The 21077-nt window shown below is 41.2% G+C and overlaps 1 long non-coding RNA gene across 3 annotated transcripts in view; it reads left to right on the top strand.

Annotated features, from left to right (window-relative positions):
* Positions 1 to 21077, top strand: part of LOC132350646 (uncharacterized) — a 383412-nt gene that overhangs the window by 187286 nt on the left and 175049 nt on the right. Inside the window, exon 2 of one of the 3 annotated variants that reach the window (XR_009497973.1) lies at positions 6792 to 6898. The exons of the other annotated variants lie outside the window; for them this stretch is intronic. This is a non-coding gene — a long non-coding RNA (uncharacterized LOC132350646). The remainder of the gene's footprint in view (positions 1 to 6791; positions 6899 to 21077) is intronic. 3 annotated transcript variants of the gene reach the window in all.

Genomic DNA, 21077 nt, shown 5'->3' with positions numbered 1-21077 from the left:
AACTGAGTTTACTCTCTTTTCTGCCTCAGTCTCTTGCTCTTATTTCTGTCTGTGTCATTTTAATTGTCACACCTCAGCCTTGGATCAAAACAAGAGAAAAATAAATATACAATTAGAGTCTCTGCTCCTTGGTGCAGGGCTGTTGCTGAGGTAAAATGATTTGGATGACTCTGCAGTACTTTTCCGTTACTCTGTAGAGGAAGCAGCATTCATTATATATCAGAGCAATTTGCTGTAAATGGTGTCTTTATCTCATTTCCTCTAGCCGAGTTTAAATCCTCAGTCGGCATCCATGTACATCTTGCTTCAAGCCATAGAACATTAAAGCTGAAGGGGACTTAGAGGTTATCAGGCTGGGCTTTCTTGTTCTCAGAAGAGGAAACTGAGGTCCTGAAACAGTGGCAGAGCCAAGCCTAACTCCCACCTCCCAGCTTCTACTGTGGGGTTCTTTCTGGTCCAGCTTCTGTTTGCCACCCAGCACCTGCCATCCTTCTTAACATATTGCTGATGTCCCCTTTTGATTTAATGTTCACAAGGACCCTACAAGACTTAATTTTAAGAAATAAGAGGGTCTCCCTCCCAACGGAATAAAACAGTGTTATTCTTCCTTCCATGTAGAAGGAGAGATGTGCTTCTTTTTATGGGAAGCAGAAATAGGACATGCCATTTGACTAAGTGGAGAGAAGAGTGTGGGAGTGGGGACGGGGAGTCTTTTACAGGTGCCAGATATACAGAGTCTCATAAACACACTGAGCACAGGTAGTAAAGAAGCTGCTTTTGCTCTCTGTGTATATATGGCTGGAGGGAAAGGTAAGCAGTAAGGGATTTATGTGGACTGGTTTCGGAGCTTCTTTACAAGCTTGTCTACAGGGCATCTGTGTAAGGAAGGTCAGCAGCAGGTAGGGCTAAGTCAGTTGGAAAGGAACAGCTTAGTTTAGGCTATTCTTAAAGAAATTTAATTGAGAAGAGGGTAAAGCACTTAATTTTTATGAGCTTTCACTCACTGAGTCAGTTTTAGTTTGAGGGAGTTGCTGCTCATTTATCACAAAGCACTTGTGAGCATACTCATATATGGCACGCCGTCGGCATCTTGGCTACAAGTTTAAGGATTTGGACATTATTTGAATGCCATAAGGAGGGGATACTAAAGGTTTTTGAGTGGACAAGTCAGCTCTATGTCAGTGGCCAAAACAGTTTTGAAAGAAAGAGAGCTGTTTTAAGAATTTGAATACCAATTTTTAAAAGTCTCTAGGGTTAATTTACCACTCAGGTAGCTAGAATGATCACCCACACATTTTTCACTTCTCCTGGGGAGGAAGAATAGCAACATCCTAGTTCCCTTTAGAAAAATGAGCTAATAGTGGGGCATGATGGAAATTTCCACTGTGATTATAATCCCATTTCTGGTGGGGGAGGCTGAAACTGAGAACTTCTGGCCATGTTGTGTGTGTGTGTATGTGTGTATGTATCAACTAAAGTAACCACTTGAAGCTTCCAAAGCAGCATGATCCAAGGGACAGATATAAATCCTTGCTATGAAGAAATTATGTGAATTCAGTACCAAAGGAATATCTCAGTGATTGCTCTGATGAACAAGTGTCCGAAATTCTTGGAGTAAAGATACTGGTGGGGAGAAACTAGAGTTAATGGACAGGGTTTGGGAAGTCCATTGGCAGGAACCATACAGAAAGTCAGTGACACATGGGTAAGTCTGATTGATGTAGTAGCCAGGAAATATGTCTTCTGTACTTGTAGGTTGGAGTTCATTAGGCTTGGAAGAGTAGGAGAATCCTCTGTAAAATGTCACACAATCATAATTTCTCACCCAGTCCCTAAATGGTCTAAGGCTTGTCAACCTTTAGGACCAACATGAGGAGCAGACTGACCTAAGGGACAAGAAGCCCCTCCTTTACTCTCAAATGTCTCCCTAAGACTGGCCAAAGAGATGCAAATTATTTTGATTTAGATAAACATTAATTATTTTATCAAAGTTAAAAGATTTGACAAAGATAGATGTGCCAGGAGACATCACTAAGGAGAGTTTTCACGAAAGTTTATAGACAGAAGATTCTTGTTTGCTTGAAGAGGACAAAGGGCTGGCTATTGGCAGTTGAGCAGAGGGGACTCCAATGGGGGATCACTGGTGGTTGAGTGTGAAGTTTGGAGCTGCTAACTCTGATGACGTCACAATTTTCCTGTTTTGAACACTATTTCCCATCATCATTGTGTGATAATGAAACAGTAGATGGTCTCTATTTTCAATTCCGTTCAAATCTGTGGGAACTGTGCTCTGAGGTTAAACTTTGCATTCCCAGATGAACTATTTTCTCTGTGGAAGATTCTTGAATGGGGTGATGAAGACCCTGTTGGGAACTAGGGATGTGAAGGGCTTCACCCGTTGAACAGCTTGTGATCTACTCTATAAAATAGTTGCCTCTTCTTAGTATTGGATGTGACATTAAGGGGTAAACATAATACACCCCATTGCTGAGACACATCCTAAACTGAACTCCTGAGAGTCAGCATCTGCACGTAATTACTTAGGGCACATAATTCTTCTATGGGACCTCACTTAGTAAAGCATGTACATTTACATTCACAGCTCATTAGGTTGCTTGTGAATTTGATGTGAACATTTTAAGTGGGATTGTTTTTAATCTTTGGAGGCACTATAAACCCACAGTCATGCTCAGCTGCCACAGACTGTAGAAAGGAAAACCATATAACTGGTTTGTTTTGCTTCCTAGGAGGAGTTTTTTTAATTAATTAATTAATTTATTTATTTATGACTGTGTTGAGTCTTCGTTTCTGTGCGAGGGCTTTCTCTAGTTGCGGCAAGTGGGGACCACTCTTCATCGCGGTGCGCGGGCCTCTCACCATCGCGGCCTCTCTTGTTGCAGAGCACAGGCTCCAGATGCGCAGGCTCAGTAATTGTGGCTCACGGGCCCAGTTGCTCCGTGGCATGTGGGATCTTCCCAGACCAGGGCTCGAACCCGTGTCCCCTGCATTGGCAGGCAGATTCTCAACCACTGCGCCACCAGGGAAGCCCTAGGAGGAGTTTTATAAGGTAAGGGCTGAACTGACCCATGAATATTCTAAGGGGGAATTTTTTTCTTTTTCTTTCTGAGCCCAAGGCTTATGGAGTTACTGTGATCAAAAGTAAAGTTAACTTGAAACTCTAATGGAGAAAGAATAAACTTAAACCTGACTTTTGAATTGTTATAAAAATCATAAAATAACAGATCTTTCAACCAGATGTTTAATTTTAAAGTAGCAAACATTGCAGACTTTCTAGAGACTGTCAATGGTTTGAAAAACCAATTCAGTCTCTTCCCTTGGGCTCTCAGACTGCCTGGTAATGAGCGCTGTTGGTCTTAAGCAAGGCAGTCGTTACTAGCAGTACATTCGGAAGTGCACCATCTAATGAAATTTTTCTTTTTTTAGGAAAACAGACACATTTTGCAATTTATTCATGGTGCCAGGTGTTCCTTAGCTGTGCACTTTGGGGCTTGAGTTAAGCGCCTTCAGTTTTCCTTTTTCACGGGAAAACTATAAAATGAGAGGTTTGCTGTTGTGCTCTGCTTGAGGAAGGCTGTTCCTCCTTGAGTGTCTGCAGGCAGTTTGATATGAAGTTCAAATGTAATCTCAAGGAGACCTTTCCTTGCCTTGATACTCAGTGTCAGTCTTGGTAGTTTGGGTTGTATGTGAAGCAGGTGCAAATTGTAGTCTGATTTTCAACATGTAGTGGAAAAGACCAGTTAATCCCTTGCAACCTTGGAAATGTTTGTTAGATTTGATTAGTGTCTGTTTGGATAATCATATGGCTGGGGATGTACTTGGGCAAATGCTCTACAAAGCTTCTTGTGTAAAAGCGGTTCTTTTGGGACAATTTTTACTAAGGTAATTTACTCATAGGGTGGTTATTAAGAAAATGAGAAAAAGGCATTGGAAAAAGCGATGTTAAAACACAAGGATCAATCTGCTTTATGCTAGACTGAAACATCAGTGGTCAGACCATGAGACACTGAGAGAGGGAGTAAAAGGTGGAGTCTCTTTTTCTGTCCTCTTTCCCCATTTGACCTGCAGCACAGGCCCTGCCCTCTGCCCAGGCCTGCCCTATGGAGTGGTCTTCAGCTGCATTCTTGCCTTTTATTGCTCTCATGCCCTCCTTGTCTTGCTCTGTATCTGGTTCCTTTAGCTCCTAGATCTGCAAATAATCTTCTGACAATTCTAATTTTTCACCCTTTCCACAACTCTAGCTAGCTATCCCAGTCAACCCTAATGATTTCCTCCCCACAGGGCTAGTTACTGTTCAGGAAACTTCTGGAAGACTGGACATGTCCCCCAGACTTTGGAGCTTCCCAGAACTCAATCTAGAGATTACAGCTGAGATTTGCACCCTTTTATTGCAGGTTGTTTTTTCCCTTAGAAATGCAGCTACTTCAGTGAGGGATTGCTATGGTCTGAATGTCTGTGTCCCTCCCAAATTCATATGTTGAAATCCTAATCCCCAAAGATGATGGTATAAGGAGGTGGGGCCTTGGGGAGGTGATTAGGTCATGAAGGTGGAATGGGATTAGTGGCTTATAAAAGAGGCTCCAGAGAGATCCCTAGCCTCTTCTACCCTGTGAAGACACAGCAAGAAGGCACTGGTTATGAACCAGGAAGAGACCTTTACCAGAATGTGATCATACTGGCAACTTGATCTTGGACTTCCAGCCTCCAGACCTGTGAGGAATATGTTTCTGTTGTTTATAAGGCACCTACTCTGTGTTTTTTTTTATAGCAGCCTGAACAGACTGAGACAGGGATTCTTAGTGTTAGAGACCTCCCAAGTTCTGGAAAATGCTAAAATTACAATTTCTATTTCAGTTAGACTCTAAACTGTAGAAATTAACCAACTACTAAGGGGCATTTTGGAAGGAACAAGTGAGTTTAGCTGTGGAAAATGGTGGGTTAGGGTGCAGTCATGCACTACTACTCTAGGAGGTGCCATTCCCAAGTCTCAAATGTGAACGGCGCCCCCTAGAGTTGCGTTATATGGCAGCCCTAAGGGTCTTGGCAGATGAATTCGCTAAATATCCTATCTGATAGATTCTAAACATCTTGAAGACAGGCCCTGTGTTCCCCTTAATGCCTTGCATAAAGCATGTGTTTATTAAGAATTGGTTGAAGGAATGGATTTGGATATACTCTGGACAGGAAAAGTACAATAAACCAACTGTAAAGTCAGAGGAAGAGAGAATGTTGGCTTTGTTTATTTTCTTTTCACACAACATTTGGAAGCAGGAGACCTAGATTCAAGCTATGGCTTTAATAGTTACTAGCTGTGTGCCCTCTCTGAGCCTCAATTTCCTTATCTGTCACATGTGCATGATAACAGCTGAGCTTTCAGAGGTGGTTGTGAGGCTCAGATGACATGATAATTGTGTAATAATACACTAATGAGGGTATTTTCCCAGCTCAAAATGACCCCCTTGACTGCTGGCCCCAACTCCCCATCCTCAGGAATGGGCCTCTGGCTGTCATGTTTGATTAATGTGACCCAACACCTACTTGAAAATAAGGAACTGGATCTACAGTAACCACTTAACCCAAGCTGGACCATTCAGAATCCCTGCCCTGGGAATTTGAAGAAGGACATGAAAGAGTCAGTCTCCATTGTCTGAGAGTGTAATTTGGAAACCCAAGATGTAAGGGCAACGATCTTCTCCCAGCCACATTAACAAATGAGTAGCAGAAAATGTTGGTCTTCTAAGAAATAAGGAAGAAACAGATGTGTAAGAAGAATCAGTGAGTAAAAACGATGCACTATTGCTCTCTGAGTTCCAGAGACCCTGATGCATCTTTGCCTTTAGGGGTTCTTAAACATTCTTGTATCCTTATAATAAACTCTCATTTTGTGCCTCAGCCAACTCCAGTTGGATTTTTGCTTCCTTCAATCAAAGCATTAAGGGGTTTTGTGATGCATTTTCTAATATAATAATTTTTTCCCATAGGTTTAAGTATAGCCCAAGTGCTCCTGTACTTCACAGGAGAAGATCTTTGTACTTTAAAATTAATAAGGAATGGCAGTCTTTTTCTGACAGTTTTGATCAGACGCCCAGAATTTCTAGCTATGCCACTGTCTCTTATTCGCTTTCAAGGTAAAAAGCATTCCAAACGCAGCCTCGGTCTCCATGGTGACCAGGAGTCCCCAATAATACCTGCCTGGTGAGGGCCACACAGCATCCATGGCCGCAGACATGTGCAGTATGCTGAATTAATGCTATAGGAAGCATAAGGAAAGAAACCAGGCCATTGAGGCTCCTTTTTATGCAATTAATGACTTTCATTTCTGCCTACACTTTCACCAGTGCAGCAAAGCAAGGTACAGAAAAGCCGCTACAGAAAATTAGCTATAATTTAGGTAATATCTCAAATGCCCTGTCAGTCACTTGATTATGTGATTGAAAGGAACATTTCATTTGGAGATTTGCAATTTTCTGGTGCTATTGGCATTACACAATTATGTTTCCTGTCATTTATCACATTGTGGAGTACCAAGACAAATTTGCTTCTCCTACATTTATCATATTACTGGGAAATATAGAGACAGATTTAACCAATTGCTTTACACCAAATGATGCCCCTTGTTAACTGGGGACGTTCAGCAGCTTTTCGAAGATCTCTCTTGAACAGATTCTGCACCAAGAGGGTTTTTCCCCCAGCTACTTTGAAATTGAGATTTTCCCCTTAACTACAGCACTGCCTTCCAGAAGGAGGAGCTGAGGCCTATCTGCTTTTTGCAGCAGGTGCACCGAGTGAACTGAGAATGATGCTGCTGCAGAGGAACTCCCTTCTCCTTGGGAATCGGAGAGCAGTGGGGTCCAGATGGGGCATTTCGGCATGAGGCTGGGTAAGAGCATTAAAAAGGTTTAAGTACTGACTTGCTGTAGTCATAGCTACTCAAAACATTTAGCTTTTAGTCAAACGTAACTTAATATTTAATTTAGGAAGCAGGTAAAGAGTCTGTGGGGCCTTGCACAAATGAAATTTTCTGCAGGCAGTTAGGTACTCTTCAGCTCACGGACTGACCTAGATTTTCCTTTTCTCTATAAAGATGGTATTAAAAATAATTCAGTTTCTGCCCCTTGGTTTAATAGGGCCTTTGAGTAGTGTGTATGTACCTGGTGCCTGCATTAGAAGCTTGTGCGTGTCCAAAATACGTATTTTCCCAAGCCCCAGCCAAAGCTTTTGGAATCATATTATATGGGGTCTGAGAAACCTACATTTAAAACAAGTGCTAGAGGTGCTTTTGTTAGGCACTAAGCCAGTCATTTACATCCTTGGATGCTCATTAGAATGGCTCAGGGAGATTCTGAAACTTCTGATGCCTTGGCTGCACCCTAGATAGGTTAAATCAGAAACTTTGGGAGTAGGAACCTGATATCAGATGCTTTTAATACTCTCCAGGTGATTCCAATGTGCAGCTATGCTTGGGAACCCCTGCACTGAACTGTGGGAAAGTCACGATTAAGAAGCAAGACACCTTGATTCTAGTCCCCCACAGTAGCATACCAAGACGGAGCTGGGCTCCTATGATCTGATTTGGAGGCTGGGAAGACCATGACATCTCTGGTGCTCTTTGCAGTCTGAGGACAGCTGGTCCAGTCTGTTGGGGAGATGGGGCTGGTCAAGACCAAGTTTCTGGGAGCTGGAGCAGAAGCCAAAACAGTGAGTGTCAGTGGTGGGGTAAGGAGGAACACAGCTCCATGACCATGCAGCTGCCGCATTGCTTGGGTCATCTGGGCTTAGGAGTGTAGATGAATTCCATACTGCCTCTGCTGGTGAGACTAGGGCCCCTCCATGACTATAGGCTCTGTTCTCAGTAGCCTAAGACTGAGGGCATTTGAGTCCTCTGACTACAGGAATCAGTGTCTCCAACTGGGCTGAGCTGGGGATAAGCCAGATTGAATAGCTGCTGCTTTGTGCCAGCTTAAATCTGAGAATCCTTTCATGGTCACCCTGGTGCACCGCTTAGCCCCAGAGCACTGGCACAGAGTCCAAAGTCCTGATGTCTGGTAGACCTGCCTGATAGACATCTGGTTGGGTGACATCAGACAAGCAGTTTACCTCTCTTAGCCTCACAGTTTCTATCCTTTAATGGAGTTGGCCTTGGGTTGGGAGGCAAATGAGCCCCTAAAATACTTAAGATTGATATTAAACAAAAGCAAGACGTTCTCTTTTTCATTGTCCCCACTGCCTTTAGGTACTCTGCTATATTAAAATGAGATTTAAATATGAACCCTTTGCTCAATATTGTGCATTTCTGTGGCTCCTTTTTCTTTTTTCTTTAATCTCCACTCAGACACATCCTATCTATGCTTTCAGGATGAGGTATTGGTTGATGCCAAATCAAGATCTTGGTACAAGCATGTAATTGCTGGTGTCCCCCCCCAGACTGGACTTGTCTCTGGTCAGTTGTTTGCCTTTTCATTCATTCTGCAAACTTGTATCAAGCTCTTATTATGTCTCAATTACTGTGCTAGATTTGGGCATGTGGGGAAGAAAGGCACTACTTGTTATCAGATAGCTTGAAATACAGTGTATGTGTTGGGGGAATAAGCAGAGTCTAAAAAATTATTCTTTTAGATATTTGTTTGGAATGGACTCTATAGAATAATAGCAAGCTTTATACTTTCCCAAGTGTTCTCATATACCTGATCTCGTTTAATCACTGAACACATCCAGGAGGGAGCATCATATACACATTGGGGACATCAAAGCTAACACAAATGAAGTGAGTAACTCCAGATTCCACTGTTATGTGTGGCAGAGTCAGGATTCACACTCAGGACCCCTTGCTCCAGGTCTGATGCACTTGCAACAGCTCCAGGGCTCAGCTGTCAAACACAACCATCTACACACACACACACATACACATATACACCCCTTCAGAGGTATTGATGTGAACGTTTAGTGGGTGATCGTTACTGAGGATTGAATGGAGAAGTTCTTAGCAAGACATTCTGTACATCTTGCTAGCCAGCATTCCAAACGGGGATCTTCCCAGAGCTGAGGACAACAGAGCTGTGTTTCTGTTCCCCAAAGAGATGTCATCTAGGTGGCATCAGCTGGGGTCCAGCCAAGGCTCAGTCTGGCCATCTGGCCAGGCGTGTAGGGGTCAAGGTCCACAGCAACAGATCATAGGATCATGGCCAGAGGTGAAGTATGAACTTCCTCTCTCTGAAGTGTATTGCCTGCCAGTGAGGTAAAAGTAATTACTTGTCCCTGTTAATTGAATCCTGAACTTTAAAGTAGAGGTTCTGATTTAGGTTAACATGACATGGTCCAGTTTAAAATTTTAACGTAAAGGAAAAAAACAGCAATGAATCTCAGTGCTTGGAATGCAACAAGCTAAGTTCCTCAGGGCTGGAGCCAATTTTCACAACTTCTGCAGGCACTGGCTCCCCACAGAACTATCTTCGGCATGCCCTGCTTGTAACCTTGATAATGCAAAAGGGTTCCACTATTGTAAGGCAGGAAATTATTTCAGCCAATTTCATACTGTGGACTTTTCCCCCCCTGAATTTCCCATGCTTAGTTTTAGAACTGGTTTTTAAAATGTATTTATTATTTTTTAATTTACTGCCTTTGGGTAACAATAGTAATAACTAATATCTAGAGATTGCTTACTATGTGTTGGGCATGGCTCTTAAAAATAGCATGTTAATTGATTTCAATCTTCAGAATTACCCTATGAGGTAGGCATTATTTTCTCCATTCAGCAGCTGGGTTAACTGAGTCACAGAGAGATTATGTGATTTGCCTAAAGTCACAGAGCTAGGAAGGTGTCAGAGCCAGGATTTAGACCTAGGTGGACTGGCTCTGGAGTCTCTGTGTTGAACCTCTCATGGTATTGTCCTGTCATTGTGTGACTTCTCTTGCTAAGGAAATGCTGTAACCTGGTGACCTGGGTCAGTCTGGACTCCACAGTTTTTTGAAACCTTAATGATGACGGGATGAAAAATTCCTGGCCTGAGTTTTGTATATTCTCTCCCAGTGTGCGATGCAAATATCCCATACAGGATGCCATTTAAGACCAGATAAATCAGTTTTTGGGGAAGAATTGATGTCAGACTACCGTGTGATTGTCTCATAGATATCTTATTGTCATTGTCCTTCTCCTCGTACCCCTTGGTGGAGGAAGGAGTTGGCCAGAAAGAATAGAAATCCTCAGTATTAGGCAGCCCAAGGCGAGGTTAACACTGGGACTTTAGACAGGGATGAGAAAAAACCTTCTCCTAGAGCATTTCTGACGTTGGTGATTGAGCTGCCTTTAGGAAAGTATAGTGAGGGATTCCAGGATGAGTCTGCACCTGCGTGGTCATTGTAAAACACTCTCTGTGTGTGTTTTTCTCTTTGTGTTGTTGGTAACTAGTGGGTAGGACCTGAGCCATACATGGAGTGAAATAAGCAGGAAACATGATTGTCTTCTTCCCTGAGGCCAAAGTGATGGCAACGGCTGTGGTCACCGGCAGAGAACCATTTGCCTTGTGAAGCAGCCCCTTTCTGCAGGCACTGAAGGAGGGAAGTGGCAGGGGCAGCCTGGTGGGAGCCAGTGTCTGGAGCAACCAGCACCCCAAGCGGCCATGGTCATGGTGGAGTCTTCTCTTGTTGAGTTCCCGCTCCACCGGAAGTAGCAAGGACAATCAGGCCTGGGTCTAGAATATTAGTAAACAACCCTAGGTGTTCCTGAACCTGTCAGGGGTGGAAGGCCCAGGGAGAGAATTGGACTTACTGCTAACTTAGAGACTGAGATCCCAGAATATTTTCTATTGATATAAGGGTGACACTGTTTATTTTCCTAACTAGTGATAACTGGACGTACAGGATACACAAGTCTTTCTTTCACTGGAGTGACTTGGGAGTGGCAAAAGTGGACTGATAGGGTGGTTGGCTTTAGCTTGCTCAGTCACTGAGTTGGAACTCACTGACCATTAAGGAATTGCTATGAGTTAGTTTGCATGAAACCTGCTATCAGAGAGTTAAGGGTCTTAGAGTTAAGAAGATTCCTGCAAAAAAAAGTTATTCTATATAAAAATACATTCTGTAAGAGGAATCATTCCTTGGTATTATCATTTGACAAAATTTACAGCATTATTGTTTTTAAAAAATAAACCTCAGTTACAAAGCTCTGAATGATTGCTTGTTGATGCTAGTTGAGGGAAGCATTTAGAAAAGTGAGTAAGTAATTTCTTGTAAATTTATTTCCTGCCTGTGAAGTGGTGGTAATAATATCCCCCTCATGAATTATTGGGAGTGTTCAATTTCAGTCTGATCTTCAACTGAAAAGAATCTTCATCCGCAATGAGAAGAATATTGCAACATTTTCATTCTAGATAGAAGCCTTTGTAATTGGGTCTCATTTGCAACATCTCCATCCTCTTTAGTACTGTCTCTTTACCCTGACAATACAAACTGGTTCACTGAGACACAAAGATGTCTCTGAAGGCTATGGGACTACTAATGCCCAGGCTTAATTAAGCGACAAGTCCAATTTTGACAATACTGATTTACTTGCTATGGGAAAAGTGCCAAACCTGGAGTGGGTTTAATTGAATTCAAGTGTTACCCTGTTTATTCATCACCTACCAAATGGCTGTGTGTGTATGCATGTGTGTATGTAAGGATAAATATGAATACATTAAAAGCTATGCAAATATAGGACAACAATACACATATAGGTCAATTTAGAGCATAATTTTCATGCACGCTGCTGAGGATTTTATCCCACTGTTTCCACCTCAAACTGTGGGTGGCAGCAGAGACTTGGGAAATACCTTCTGTGAAATTCAAACAACTTTTTGAGGTATATTAATGATAAGAAAATGATTGAATGATTGCAGTAATAGATACATTGGATCTTCATTTTGAATTACAATTGGCATTACTTTATCATTTCTCGTCTCATTTTTGTGGCCAAAAGTGGTGAAAGAGGGCTGTGGTCTTGTGGTCTGGGAACCTCAATGAGCTGTTGGCTTTTAAACAGGTGTTCATGATTTTGGGCCAATAACCTTTTTTTTTCAACATACAGAATCAGTTGTATTTCTATACCCTAGCAATGAACAATGTGAAAGTGAACTTAAGAGAACAATTCCATTTACAATACCATCAAAGAACATAAAATACTTAAGAGTAAATTTAATCAAAATTGTAAGACTTATACACTGAGAGATATAGAATATATTTTAGTAAAGAAATATCCTAATGGCAAGTAAACACATGATTAAATGTACAATGTAATTAGTGAGATGCAAATGAAAGTCCCAATAGGATACCACTACAGAACTATTACAATTAATTTAAAAAATACTGACAGCATCAAGTGCTGACAAGAATTCAGAACAACTAGAATGCTCGTACATTACTGATAGGACTGCAAAGTGGCACATCCAGTTTGGAAAACATTGGCAGTTTCTTAAATGGTTAAAACATATACTAACTATATGACCCAACAATCCCTTTCTTAGGTATTCATTCAAGAGAACCAAATACACATATCCACACAAAAATCTATAGTTGAATGTTCACAGCAGTTGTATTCATGATCACCCGACACTGAAAACAGCACCAATGTCCGCCAAATTTTGAATGAGTAAACAAAATAAATAACCTTTTCTATTATTGGAGACCACCCCCTCCCATGGAACCCCTTTTCTTTTGATGATGCCTTATTGCTTATATATGAACCAGGTGGCTTCCAGGTTCCTTTGGAACTTCAAAGTGTGTCCTAAAGCTAATGGTAGACTAGTGTACTGGACTTGACCTAGCCCTTGAGTACTTTGTGCACAGGTGTGTCCCCCTGATGCAGGCAGTGACAAAAGTCTTCACAGCTCACAGGATCAGAGAGTTTATCTGACTTTGTCCCTGTCTGAGAAAGACAGGTTGGCTTTTTAACTTGGCCTCTAGTTCCAGGATTGACATGAAAGAGGTAAACTGGACATGAAAGTCCACTTTCCACCCTCTAAGTATTCCTCCTTGAGCCATGGGAGAGGGGGGAATGTCTTCATGAATGGTGGTGGGGTGAGGGAGAACAGGAAAGAAGGAAGAGGCAAGGGTTAAAAGAAAAAAAAAAGAACAAAAGAGAGAAAAGGTTTTATACCACTACCATTAATGTAAAATTGTATCTCTGTATGTGACATATATTGATACATAAAAGAATTAGAAGAAAAGATAAAGAATTAAAGTGTAAAGTTGTTTATGATCTACTGTTTGGTGAAAAAAACAGATTTTATATTAAGAGGATGAATCTCTTTAGGGAAAATGAAACGACTAAATCCAGATAGATAGATAGATAGATACACACACACACATACATACACATATATACACACACTCGAATGCATTGAGATGAATGAAGATAAAGGTGTGAAAAGGTGTACAGCAGCATTAATACTATGCTTTTTGGGAAAAGCGGTGAGAGTTAGATGGAGGTGCTGGGGACATGATTACCTCTTTATAGAACTTTGTATAGTATTACCTTGTAAACACTATGGATTAGTTTTATCATTTGGAAACCTCACACTGAAAAAAAAAAAAAAACTTTGGTGACTCATGTGACATAATTTGATGCATGCTTCCCTGCTTCCTTTCCTAATCTATGAACTTAAAAACAGGCTGACACTATCTCCTTGATGGAGAGAAATTTTTTCCTAAAAATCAAGTGAGTCATCATGGGCTGAGTCAAAGATGTTCAATTTCCTTGCTATTCATTATGCCTACATTTTCCACATCAGGTTGAACTGTACATAGTTAACTGTCTTTAATGACTGCACATAGTAAGACGGTATTTATTTATCCTTTTGCTGTTTATTTCTCTAGATGTAATTCTTTTGGTCCTATGAGCCCATGGGAGTATAATAGGCATTTTTTTGGTCTGAAGCAGTCATGGGAAGGGCAAATAAGAGCTCATGGGTAACTATCATGACCACTCAAATTGTTTAATTTTGAACCCCACTAGCCAAACTCCTTCTTTCCTTCCCTGTCTGTCTCCCTCCCTTTTCCCCTTTCTCAAATATTTATTAAGCACTTACTATGAACAAGACATTGTGCTTGATTCCGGAGATACGAAACTCCGCCTGGAGCTCCGTTGGCCATGTGTGCGGGTGAGACTAGAGTACTCAGTTCTGTCCCTCATAGCCTCATTCATGTTGCCCCCTGTAGCCAAGGCATCGAAGTCCATGCCCCTTCTCAACCTAGCCATGCTGCTACTTCTTCCACCTCTGCAGCTGAGGTCCTATTGGTAAGGTCCACTCACTGCCCTGGCAGTGGCTCTCATTGCTCTATCAGTTGTCTCAGAGTCTTCCATCACTATAGTGGGTGGCTGGGACTGCCTCGTGCTATAGACCTGGGTCCTTTCAGCATCTCCTCCTCTTTGCCTGGTCCTGCCGAGTTTGCACCTCACCCTTTAGGGGACCAAGATGTCCCTTGGTCACTTATCACCTCTGTTATTCTGCATCCAAATGCATTATCTTTTCACTCTTAGGCATTCATTAGATTACATATATATATATATATATATATATATATATATATATATATATATATATATATATATTTTAAATTAAAAATTTATGTCCATGCCTTTTTTGCTCTGGAATATTATTAGTGTGTATTATCAGCAGACCAGCTGACAGGGGCTCTGTTTGTTTCTTTACCAACTGACTTTTCATTCAATTCTCTACCTCCCAGGTCGGGAGGTGAGGCTTGAAGATTACAGAGAAATTTGGTATTAGAAGACATCACTTTGCCTTTGGAATCCACTGGCTTATCCTAAGCTAGCGCCATTTAATTTTACATTTCTTCAGAGAACAATACTTCTGTTCACTTCCAATTTTCTCTGTTGGTGGAGTTCAGAGAATAGAAAAAAAAAAAAAAAAAGTCTAGACTAGAAGGTTCAGGAAAGGCTGCATCGAAGAGACTAGACTTAGATTTGGCTTTGAGAATGGAAGGGTTTGGATTCTAGGCTACCTTAAATTAAAACTATCACAGTATAAGTGATTTTTATCTAAAAACCTTGACATGACTCTGGGAAGAGAAATTCCAGAGTAGTTATTCCCTCTGGTGACTAACCATTGCTAGTCCCCCGGAACTCAAGTGTTATTTTTGATTGGGCTGTTGGAGTTTAGGTTTTGCCTGAGTGGATGCTTTGTGTTCTGTGAAAGGCGCCATTGTGTGGGGTAGGGTTGGTGATTCTGTAAGGGTATGAGGTAGCTAGATGGAGAGCTTGAGCTGACGTTCAAATTTAGGCTACTTGTCTTTCCATCCTTCCTTGTCCCCCTTCCATCTTTTTAGTTGTAGGTTGTAAATTAATCCTGAGGCCAGAAAAAGTAGAAAACTTGCGTATTTTCCAGCCAGGAGTGATATGATCAATGTTTTCTTTGGAATTGCCAAGTTAATATTTCTAGTGTATATTATTTTCCTCTTTCCAGGAGTGTCATGATCATGGTCTTGGAAAGAATATGTTTCTTGAATAATGTTCTTTAATGCACTTCTTGTAGTTCTTAGAAGAAATATTATGGTTTCATTGAGCATTTATTCCCAATTGAGGACTGCAGATTTAGGTCGGCATCTCAGGCTCACGCCTCGGGTATGTGCTCACTGAGTACAAAGGCCGAGGATTACCTGGATTATTTAAATTGTGGTTTCTCTCTCTCTCTGCTAAGTGCATATAGTTGAATTTGTGCAAGTAAATCTGTACTTGATGCATTTCCACTTTAATCAATTACAGTGTGGTCATTATTTCAAGTTTTTGGAAGTCTTTACCCCTTTGAGAATTGTGGAAAGCTGTTTACCTTTTCCCGAGAAAAATGCACTTACGCATCTACATAAACATAATCTGGTATATAATGTCAGGGCATCCATAGCCCATTTATAGACTCCCAGACTGAGAGTGGTGTCATGTCAAAAGAGGAAGAGCTTCCTTCCATTTAGCTCTGAGAGAGCGTAGAGAGCAGATGGAGTGCCTCGGCAATGACAGATGCTGAAGTGGTGGAGAAATAGGGGTTAAAGCACAGTGGCAGCTCCAAAGACCCCAGAGGCAGCACAGTGCCAGGGACCACAACTGCTGGGGAACCTGAAACCCAGGAAGTCTGGACAAGCTTGATCAAGCAGTGACCACATTTCTGCAACCAAAACCAAACCAAAATAAAAGACTGCTGTAACTTGTCATTCACCAAGTTCCTTTTTCACAACCACAAGACTGCATTGACACACGGGGGAAGGAAAACCATGGAGGAATTTCCCTGGCACTTGGGCCACAGTAAAATGAGAGGGAATGAGTTGTCTGAGTCCTAGGAAAGCTGGGTACACCCTGAGGTGAACACCTCCTAGATTATAACTGGGGCCTTTGATATTTTCGTTTTCATTTTTCTTTTATTTTTTTTAATTTTTTTATTTTTTCATTTTCCTTTTATTTTTATTGGAGTATAGTTGATTTACAATGTTGTGTTAGTGCTGTACAGCAAAGTGAATCAGTTATACATATACGTATATCCCCTCTTTTTTAGATTCTTTTCCCATATAGGTCATTATAGAGTACTCAGTAGAGTTCTCTGTGCTATACAGTAGGTCCTTATTAGTTATCTATTTTATATATAGTAGTATATATGTGTCAATCCCAATCTTCCAATTTATCCCTCCCCCTTCTTAACCCCCAGCAACCATATGACAATCTCTAGGTCCATCCATGTTGCTGCAAATGGCATTATTTCATTCTTTTTTATGGCTGAGTAATATTCCATTGTATACATGTACCACATCTTCTTTCATCCATTCCTCTGTTGATGGACATTTAGGTTGCTTCCATGTCCTGGCTATTGTAAATAGTGCTGCAATGAACATTGGGGTGCATGTATCATTTTGAATTATGGTTTTCTCTGGATACATGCCCAGGAGTGTGATTGCAGGATCACATGGTAGCTATATTTTTAGTTTTTAAGGAACCTCCATACTGTTTTCCATAGTGGTTATACCAATTTATATTCCCACCAACACTGTAGGAGGGTTCTCTTTTCTCCACACCCTCTCCAGCACTTAATGTTTGAAGATTTTTTTGGGCCTTTTATATTTTCCTGTGTGTGGGTTTACCTGGGCTCCAGGTACCATACCATCACAACTGTAAAGAGAATCACAGCTATTTCTTATTTTGTGCTTTGTTTTAAAATTTTGTTTATAAGATTAAAAAATGTATGTTCGTTATTTAATTTAATTTCAACATAAGGGATATTAAGGTTGCTAAAGAAAGAAGAGAACATTCCAAAAGGAAGTTGCCAGCCATGTATATCTCCAAGAAGAGAAAAATGGAAATATCTCAGGGCCTATCTGAACATTTTTCCAAGAGTGAAACTACCCAGTAGTAATATCCCTATAGAAAACTATTTGAGTCTATTGTTCTTTAACATTAAATCATATCATCAACTTTCCTTATTTTAGATAAGAGTCTGCCAACTCCTGCCTGCAGGACAAATCTGGCTTTTAGTTAAGTAACTGTGACACAGATTATCACAGACCATAAAGGCTAACATATTTACTCTCTGGCCCTTTACAGAAAGAGTTCTCCAACCCCTGTTCTGGATCATCAAGCAACTTTCTATTATTTTGACTTTTCATACAAGGGTAGAATGTACTGGTTAGGCCAATACAAATGTTCAGTCTGCTTGATAGGTATATTTCTTATTGTAAAACTATAAGTTGCCATTCTGGTTGTGTTCAATAGTTTCTTGGGAGCTTTGTTAGCCTGAGTTGGTAACATTGAGTCTGATCATCTCTGGAACACTAACAACTAAGTTTTTGATCATGAAGTTGAAGGTAAGACCAAGGCCTGAGATGAATTTATCAATCCCATGCCTCTCCTTGGTGACCCATGGAGGAGGTGGCACCTGGCACTCTCTGAATGGTTGCTTTCTGGGAATTGCTGGCCTTTCCCCTTAAAGATCTACAGTACATTTTTACCTACTTGCTTTAGCAGTTTAGAGCAAGCTAAAGAGTTTGAATTGATATATTTAGCCCTCTCCTTTTTTTTATAATCTCTCTCTTTCCTTTTGAAAATATTTAAACATAGCCAGTGTCTTCTGCAGTCATTCAGATCAGTGCTAGATTAGAATAGTACAATCGATCTGGGATACTCCAAGTATGGCTTGTAATTACTCTTCAATTCATTCAGCCCTATGTTTCCCCAGACCTCCTGCTCTGGTTTAGTGTAGATTTGACAACAGATATTCTTTTGATCACAATTAACTGAAGTAACTATGGGATATTTACATGGAGCTTCTAAAATATTTATATGCATAATACTAATGGCACCTAGTAGTTTACATATTGCATTTTAAAATTTGAGCAATATATTATTAATGACTGGCCAGAAATACATAATGTATGAACCTCCTCTGGTGCACTCTTGCTCATGTGCATGTTTGGCACTCCAATTTCCTAAGGTTGTCCCTGGGAACTGCTGCCCTCCGTCGCATGCGTAAACACTTCCCAATCACATGGCCTTCTGTGGGTGGTATGGCTTTTTCTGAAGCGCTCAGAACAGTTCACAGACCTGAGCCCTTCAGTTCCTATAAAATTCTGGGGAGCGTGTTAGAGGCAGATGCTGTCACCTGGATTTTACTGCTCGGGGGATAGAGACACAGGCCATTTGAATGGGAAACATCAAGTGCATGGCTTCTCAGAACAGTGGTACAGGGAATGAAAGGCAGATCCCCAGCACTAGGTCAATCAATCAACCAATCAGTATTTATTGAGTGTACATTCTTGGCTCAGCATGGGACGAGTTGACTTGTCAGCCCATTTTATGTCTTGCTTATGTGATTTGGGGACTCTGCTATCTTGAAAAAAATATCTTGTCAGTGAATTTTCTTGTGAATTGGCTATAAATTGGGAGAAATAAACAGGAAGGAATTATGAGATGAAGAAGATGCATGGGAGGGTATAGAGAGTCACGTTTTGAAGGCAGATATCCTCCCAATGTAATGATGCCACAGATTTCTTACTCTATTCCCAAGACTCTTTTCAGTGCAATGAATAAAAAAACAGCAATATTTCAGTTATAGAGTAAGTTATGATGCTTAGCAAAATTCTGCGTATTTAGGTATTTCTCATCCAATCGATTCTCTTGCTGACCTTAACTGTCAATACCTAAAGTCTGACCACATCTTGCCCCAGTAGTGATGGGAAGGCTTTTTGGTGCATTTAAATGCAGCTGGAAATTAAACAACTTGAAGTATATGTTGTTGAACAGATGATATGTCTCAAACCAAGAGTATTTTGATATAGTATCATTTGACCCCCAGTACCATCTTAACAAGAATACTTTAAAGGATGGCATAAAGATGAAGCCCAAGAGAGAACATAAGTCATAGAATTGTATGACTACTTGAAAATTATTCCATCTGTTTTTAGAAATAGGAAACTGAGGACCAGAGAGATGAAGCATCTTGGCTCAGATATACAGCTCGAGGGGGGAACTCTGAGTAGAAATCCAGGTTGCCCTGACTGTCAGTCCAGTTCTCCTTCTACTACTTCTTTGGAACTTTCAGCCTTGGTAGAGGAAGTAGTGCAGTCAAGTTGGTGACAACTTTCCTTCGTTAATTAGTTCATTAGCAAGCTTTGGGAAATCACCTTCTGAAAAGGAATCATGTATTTCTCTCACTCACGTGAGTAGTCTTTATTTAGTAACATAAATGTTCTTAGAGATGGTGTTTTGGTGCTTTGCGCTTGAGGGAGAGCCAAGTCAGAATTCCCTGCTGCCAAACTCTCAAAAAGAAAAAAGAAAGAAAAAGAAAAAGTCTACAACCGTTAGCTGAAACCTGGGATACTGCATTAGCACGCAACCCCAGCTGCTTAGTGAGGTGCCCCTGTACAGTGTGACCAGTAGAGAGTTCGGGGAGTGGGGCCCCATAGCTCCTCTGAAACTCACCCACTCTCCAGACAAATGCAGAGGGCATGGTGGGCAGTCAGAGAAGCAGGGTGAATTAGTGTCAGGGAACATCTTTTATTCATGGGAGTAATACATCAGAGGGGACTGACCATGACTTAGTTTTGTCACAAGAATAAAATGAGAAGCATTGGGAAGCTGGCACTGTGTCAAAATGCCGTTTATGAGTTGTGTAGTATGGACACCGCACTTTGAGCAAAACTGTATGGTTTACTTATGAGTTTATGAACTTCAGTGAGTACACATCTATGGAAACTCCTCAAAGTGAGGGACACGGTTAGGCAATTTAGCATTTCCTTTTTTTAGGTGGAATGACTGGAGCCATGATTTTTAAATTCCCTGGACAGTAGGGGTAACTATAGAGAGGATGGCTAGTGTTGGGCTGGGACTCTCCCAGAATTTCATGAGGGACTTGTATCAGTCAGTGAATAGTGGCGGAACTCTTCTCAGCTGGCCGATTGGCAGTTCCAGAACTATCCTCACCCTTGTCAGGCAGTGGCCTGGATGTTAGATATGCTGTAGTATGTTTCTAGGAGGTCCTCCTGGCTCAGTAATTCACAGCCATAGCAGAGGAGCTCAGGGAGACATGGACTCCACTCCTGGTTCTACCACTCATATTTCTATACCCCCGTTTTTCTCCTCTCTGAAATGGTGGTAATAACACTGTTTTCACATAGCTGCTATGAGGAGGAGATAACATATTAATCCATGTCGACATGCCTGGCACATAGGAGTGCTCTTCCATGCTAAGTCTTCTCTTTCCAGATCGGTAAAGGAGTGGTCCTGTTACCAATGGTCACCCCTCTTCTCTGGTGGTAAGAGGTCAGCTGCTAAATACTTGGCATTAATAACCTCAGTTTCCTCACATGTAAAGTGGAATCATAGTGGAGTTCTGTCATACATGTTTATTAAAACTTTACAGAGAGAAAGAGGGAGGAAGGATGGGGGAGAGAGAATTATATAGTGTGGTTGCTTCCACTCACATTCCCGCTCAGCATAATGCTGTGTCGCATTTATTGAAAGATGGAATGCTGGTCTTCAACAAAGTGTCTTCTTCAAGTGTGTCTTCCAGGGTAACTTTGACTATGGGTGG

This window comes from Balaenoptera ricei, chromosome 16, assembly GCF_028023285.1.
Source record: "Balaenoptera ricei isolate mBalRic1 chromosome 16, mBalRic1.hap2, whole genome shotgun sequence".
NCBI lineage: Eukaryota > Metazoa > Chordata > Mammalia > Artiodactyla > Balaenopteridae > Balaenoptera > Balaenoptera ricei.
Note: the sequence above shows the minus strand (reverse complement) of the source record. Positions and strands in the feature narration are given on the sequence as shown.